This window comes from Pelodiscus sinensis, chromosome 15 (assembly GCF_052426305.1).
Source record: "Pelodiscus sinensis isolate ZL-2025 chromosome 15, ASM5242630v1, whole genome shotgun sequence".
Taxonomy (NCBI): domain Eukaryota; kingdom Metazoa; phylum Chordata; order Testudines; family Trionychidae; genus Pelodiscus; species Pelodiscus sinensis.
In genome coordinates, this window is record NC_143066.1 from 25982274 (window position 1) to 25988915 (window position 6642).

Consider the following 6642-nt stretch of genomic DNA (forward strand, 5'->3'; position numbering starts at 1 on the left):
TGGCAGAGGGAGCCAAACCTACCAAGTGTGCATGAGTTTCACATGGGGGGGGGGGGAAATACCTCTAAGTATCAATGCTGCCATTCCCTCTTTCTCTCATCTTGTCCATGTTCCCATTAGTGGGTGGGAGGTCTTGTCTAGGTTGTGGGGAGAGGAGTCCCCCCTCTTATGGTGGCATAAAGTAGCATGTAATTTGCATTGGACTGGGCAACAATCACAGTCTTTCTATGGCTGTACCAGCCCATGCTGCGGCAAGAGTATGAAGGTAGAAGCGAAGGAGGCACTGCAGAGCAGGTCATACAAGATTCAGGGGAAATGACTTTGTCTCAAGACAGGAACAGTGAGAGACAGGACAAATGTGAGTGCTCCTGCTGTTTTATGCAGTAATGGGAGCCCATAGCTACAGATACTCCCAGGGCAAGGGTAGCAGGTGGCAAGTGAGGAGGGAAGAGTGCACTACACCATGTGGTGAGGACAGCGGACTGATCCTGAGGCATACCGGAGCGGTCAACAAAGGCTTCCTTTGTCGACCATGCTGTGTCTAGACTGCCCCGCTGTGCCGGATCAGCTGATCGTCGGCACAGAGCAGCGGCCATGTTTATTTTAATGAAGCGGGGATTATTTAAATCCCCGCTTCTTTGACTATGCTGAATAAACTAATTCACATGGCTCCGTCGACGGAGCCATGTAGTCTAGACATAGCCCTTGTGTGCCCAGTCAGGAGCTTCACTTTTAAATTCCCCTCAGAAAGACTCACACAGACTGAAGTACTAGGAGCAAATTTTACTTACCTCAGAAGGAAGAGTTCAGCATGTTATCCGGTGGCATCCACCAATAGCACCCAGGGCTGTGCGGTCTTCCATGTGAGTCTTAAAACAAGAGGAGTCCTGCCTGATACTTCAACCCTGTCTCCGTCTCCAGTTCCATCCGAAAGAGTCTGACTGCGTGACCTGCTTCAAATGGTTGTAGATTTCAAAACGATCAGTTACATGGGTCAGAACTGGGGTGAAATGATCTGTGCCCCCTGCATACAGTATTCATTGAATTGCTAGGCATACCTTGCAATGAAGACCACGGGGCCTGGCAGCAAGAGGTTAAAGCCCCAGTCCTGGGCCTGTTGTTGAATACTTGCATGGGTCTGGAGGATCCAGATGTTGGCACACCCTTCTGTATAGGAGAACAGCTCAGCCACAGCCCTGCTCTATCCCAGCTATCTCTATATCCCAATGATTCTGAGCTGCCAGAAGTGCGCAGGGGCTGTGGGAGAAGCCTGGAGTGAGAGCAACCCTGAACAAACAGGGTGGCTTGACTCTGGAGTGTGGTCAAGATTCCCTCTGTGATTGTCAAATGAAAGACAGCAGGATATGTTGCTGAGGGGCTTCCATCCTTCCTTCATTCCTTTCCGTATTCAGAAAGGTGCTTTAGCACATGCCTAACTGTAAACATGTGAATAGTCACAGTAGGGTAATTCAGTGGGGCTAGTTATGTGCTTAAAGTTCAGCACATGTGTAAGTAACTTGCTAAACTGGGGCCTAAATCAGGGTGTAAGACAATCATGTGGTCTACGCTATTGATCCTCCCAAGCTCCACCATCCCAAAGCTCGCAGAGTCCCACTGAACAGGACGGACTTCCTTGAGTGTGGGGACAGCTCTACTCCACTGTCTGCCTTTTCCACACTTATGGTTTGATTTTCAGTGGTGTCATAAAACTCCTAACTTCAGTGGGAGTTGGGGAGGATAAGCAGCTCTCAAAAAATCAGGCCATTACTTTGACTCTTTTTTGCACAAGGTCCATCTCAGCTGGGCAGTGGAAGGAAAGAAAAGATTCTAAATCTCCAAAGAAGGAGTTGGAGCTCATCTCCAGTAAGAAATCAAAGAATGAGGGTTTAGCATTTTAAAGGAGATGGCCTAAAACTCAGGTAAGATGCCTTCAGGGCCAAAACTCTTCCCTCGCATAAATTGACTGCAGTGGAATAACAGTAGGGATGGCTATATTTCTGCTTGTCTAAGATAAACAACTGGTATTCCACTGTGTTTTGACTGATTACATAACTAAAATAGTGTTATTTTATATAACGGTTCTTTTCAGCAATGTCATGACACCCAACGGCATATTATCCATTGAGTGGTTTTACATTGTTTGATACATTTTCCTTTAAATGGGCGCAATGCTACCTAGTTTTATTAAAAGGAAGAAAGTATATTTATTGCATTTTTAAACCTTTTTATTGCATTTAAAAAGGATGGATATTATTCAGCAGCTCCATATTCCTGGGAGTCGCAGATTTTATGTGCATATATAAGCAGATGGCAAAACAGGAGTAAATATTACCATATCCCAGCAACTGTATTGTTTATGGAGTGTGAAAAGTGACACGACAAACTTCATTTCTCAAAAAGCTTTGACTATGTGGAAGTACTGACTTTCGGGCAGCTGAGTGACAGCTCCAGCACTTGGAACATGCAGTAATGCAGACTTCTAAAAAATCTGTTCCTCTTTAAAACCCACAAAGCTAAGACTGACTGTGAGCAAAGAAATGAAGATTCTACTGAGCCAATCTTCTCCCTTTTATGGCCCCTTAGGGGTTGTAACAGTCCTCAGGTGGTTCCTACACCAACTCCATCCCAGCCATGGAGATGTATGCACCTTGCACCATGGCTGAGATGTCCAAAGGGCCAATAAGGATATGCTGCATACTAGTCAAGACTAGGGAGCATTTTGTTTTTGGCTCTTTCTACTTGGTGTGTCTAAAGCAGTGGTCACCAACCAGTAGATCAGGATCTACTGGTAGATCTTGGAGCCTCCAACAGGTGAGCATAACTGGTTTGACCAAGAGTCTATCAAGTGCGCATACTCCATCTGCTCATCTCCTGCCCTTTGATTTGGAGCTGTCCCCTCAGGAGCCTCCTGCTCGCTGTGCAGGGCAGGGCAGGGGAGGGAGAGGAGGGCGCTGATGCCAAGGTGCCCCCTCCCTCTCTGTATCCTATCTCCACAGAGCAGAGAGGGAGCACAACATGACTTGGGAGGGAGTTTGCTGGCTGCTTTGGGAGTGGTGCAGAGCTAGGATAGGGGTGAGCCTGCCTTAGCCCCACTGCACCACCACCCAGGAGCCACCTAAGGTTAGCAGCGCCCAGCTGGAGCCCACATCCCAAAAAAACGACTCCAGTCATGAACCCCCTCCTGTACCCCAAGCCCCTGCCCTAACCCCGGGCACCCCTGCATCCAAATGCCTTCTCAGAGCTTGCACCTAGAACCCCCTCTGGCATCCAATGGCCTGCCTCAGGCTCAGGTCAGAGCTCCCCTCAGCATTAGAGGAGGTGGGGGAGGCAGAGGTAACTTGATACAAAGATTAGTAATTTCTGAAAGAAATATTGGATTCTACTCACTGTAGAGAGAGTTTCAAAGTTGCTGATTTCCCTAACTGTTAATTAAAAAAAACCCTAGAACAAAACGAAATGAACACAGCCCATATTAAATGGATTAAAAACTGACTGATAGGTCTCGTAGGCTGTGTCTGCACATGCATGATCTTGTGCAAATACTCCTTAACGCAAGAGTTCCTGTGTTAAAGTATTTGCACACGAGAGCGTCTACACTGGCATGTGCTTTTGCGCAAGAGCATCTGTGCCAGTGTGGATGCTCTCTTGTGCAAGAAAGCGCCGATGGCCATTTTAGCCATTGGGCTTTCTTGCACAAGAAATTCATGTTGCCTGTCTACACTGGCCTCTTGCTCAAGAACAGTTGCGCAAGAGGGCTGAGCAGGAGCATCATAGTTCTTGCACAAGAAGCACTAATTTCACACATTAGAACATCAGTGTTCTTGCGCAAGAACTCCCTGCCAGTGTAGACAGGCAGCATGTTTTTGCGCAAAAGCGGCCGCTTTGGTGCATGATCATGCCAATGTAGACACAGCCAAAGTGTAGTTGTAAATGGAATTGATTCTTGGTCCAATATATTTAATCTTTTTATCACTGACCTGGAAAAAACATAAAATCATCACTGGTAAAGTTTGCAGATAGCCCAAAAATTGGATGAGTGTTAAGGACAAAGAGGGCATGTCACTGCTTCAGAACTACATGAATCACTTGGTAAACTGGATGCAAGCAAGCAATTTGTGTTTTAGTATGGCTACATGTAAACTTATACATCTAGGCTGTGTGGGGGTTGTTGGCCAAAAGTCAACATGGTAAAGGGAAATCACATCTTACTAATCTATTAGGCTGTGTCTACATTGGCACCCCTTTCCGGAAAAGGGATGCTAATGTAGACTTTAGAATAGGCAAATCCGTGGGGGATTTAAATATCCCCCGCGGCATTTGCATTAACATGGCTGCCTCTTTTTTCCGGTTTGGGGATAAGCCGGAGAAAAGCGCCAGTCTAGACGTTATTCTCCGGAAAATAAAGCCTACTTGAAAGTAGGAATAAGAAATCCTCCGGAAAAGGCTTTATTTTCCAGGATATTTAAATCCCCCATGGATTTGCCTATTCCAACGTGCTACATTAGCATCCCTTTTCCGGAAGGGATGCCAGTGTAGACACAGCCTTAGAGTTCTTTGAAGGGGTTAACAAACATGTGGACAAGGGGGATCCAGTAGATATAGTATACTTAGATTTTCAGAAAGCCTTTGACAAAGTCCCTCACCAAAGGCTCTTGTGTAAATTACATTGTCATGGGATAAGCGGAAAGGTCCTTTCATGGATTGAGAACTGGTTAAAAGACAGGAAAGAAAGGATAGGAAATGGTAAATTTTCAGAATGGAGAGGGGTAACTAGTAGTGTCCTCCAAGGGTCAGTCCTAGGACCAATCCTATTCAACTTATTCATAAATGATCTAGAGAAAGGGGCAAGCAGTGAGGTAGTAAAGTTTGCGGATGATACTAAACTGTTTAAAAAAAAATAACCCCAACTATACATATAATATTATGGAGGCTAATTTGGCTACGACAAATCAGGACAGAGATCTTGGAGTTATTGTGGATAGTTATCTGAAAATGTCCACACAGTGTGCTGCGGCGGTCAAAAAGGCAAATAGAATGTTAGGAATTATTAAGAAAGGGTTAGAAAATAAGACCCAGAATATCTTACTGCCCCTGTATAAAACTATGGTACGCCCACATCTTGAGTACTGTGTACGGATGTGGTCTCCTCACCCCAAAAAAGATATTTTGCCCTTGGAAAGGGTTCAGAAAAGGCCAACTAAAATGATCAGGGGTTTGGAACAGGTCCCATGTGAGGAGAGGCTAAAGTGACTGGGACTTTTCAGTTTGGAAAAGAGGAGACTGAGGGGCGATATGATAGAGGTCTATAAAATCATGAGTGGTGTGGAGAGGGTGAATAAAGTAAGGTTATTAATTAGTTTCCATAATATAAGGACTAGAGGACACCAAATGAAATTAATGGGTAGCAGGTTTAAAACTAATAAGCGAAAGTTCTTCCTCACACAATGCATAGTCAACCTGTGGAACTCCTTGCCAGAGGAGGCTGTGAAGGCTAGAACTATAACAGATTTTAAAGATAAGCTAGATAAATTCATGGAGGTTAGGTCCATAAAAGGCTATTAGCCAGGGGTTAGGAATGGTATCCCTAGCCTCGGTTGGTCAGAGGCTGGAGATGGATGGCACGAGACAAATCGCTTGATCATTGTCTTTGGTGCACCCTCTCTGGGGCACCTGGTGCTGGCCACTGTCAGCAGACAGGCTATTGGGCTAGATGGACCTTTGGTCTGACCCAGTACGGCCATTCTTTTGTTCTTATGTTAGATACAATGACTTAGGCCATACTTACAGACTGGCAGATTTGATCCTGGAAAGCAATGACTCATGAACAAGATTTGAGGTTCACGTATTGCAGTGTTCTCCAACCAAGATCACTTTTTGAATTGAAGTGCAATACAGGATCTACCTCAAACCCAAACACCTTTGCCCCACCTCTTGCCCCTTCTCCAAGGCCCCATCCCCATCCTTCCCCCATCCTCAATCACTTCCACCAGGCTGAGAGAAGGGAGTGGGGTGCAGGAAGGGGCACAGGGATGGAGCAGCTGTTCAGGATGCAGGCTCTGGCTGGGCACTATTTCCCTCAAGTGGCCCCCGGATGGTGCCATAATGAGGCTAAGGCAGGCTCACCTCCGCCCTGGCCCTGTGGCACTCCTGAAAGCAACCAGCATGTCCAGCACTGTGGACTGCCTGCACACTGCCTCCCCCATCTGGAAGGGGAGCGCTCACACCTCCCATTGGCCATCGTTCCTCAATCCCAGCCAATGGTAGCTGCACTGGCAGTGCCTGCAGGCAAGGGCAGAGTGTGGAGATCCCCTGCCCCACTTGCTCTAGCAGACACTAAACACCTACATATTTTTAAAAAATTACCACATGGAAAATTACCCCAGCTAGGATAAGGTAGGCATTTTAGAACTCACTACTCAAAGAATTATATGTAAACATAAGAGAGAAATAAAAATTATGAAATGCAAAGACCAGGAACCCCTCCCCCCTAAAATAACACATTTTGAAAGAAGTAAAGGTTGTGAGCATGACAGAAACAGAGCAGCTGAAGTGCCTGCACCTGCTATCCTTCCAGCCAAACCAGTCAGGATCACCTGGCAGAGGCTCCAGGATCTACCAATAAATCCCGTCTACTGGCTGGTG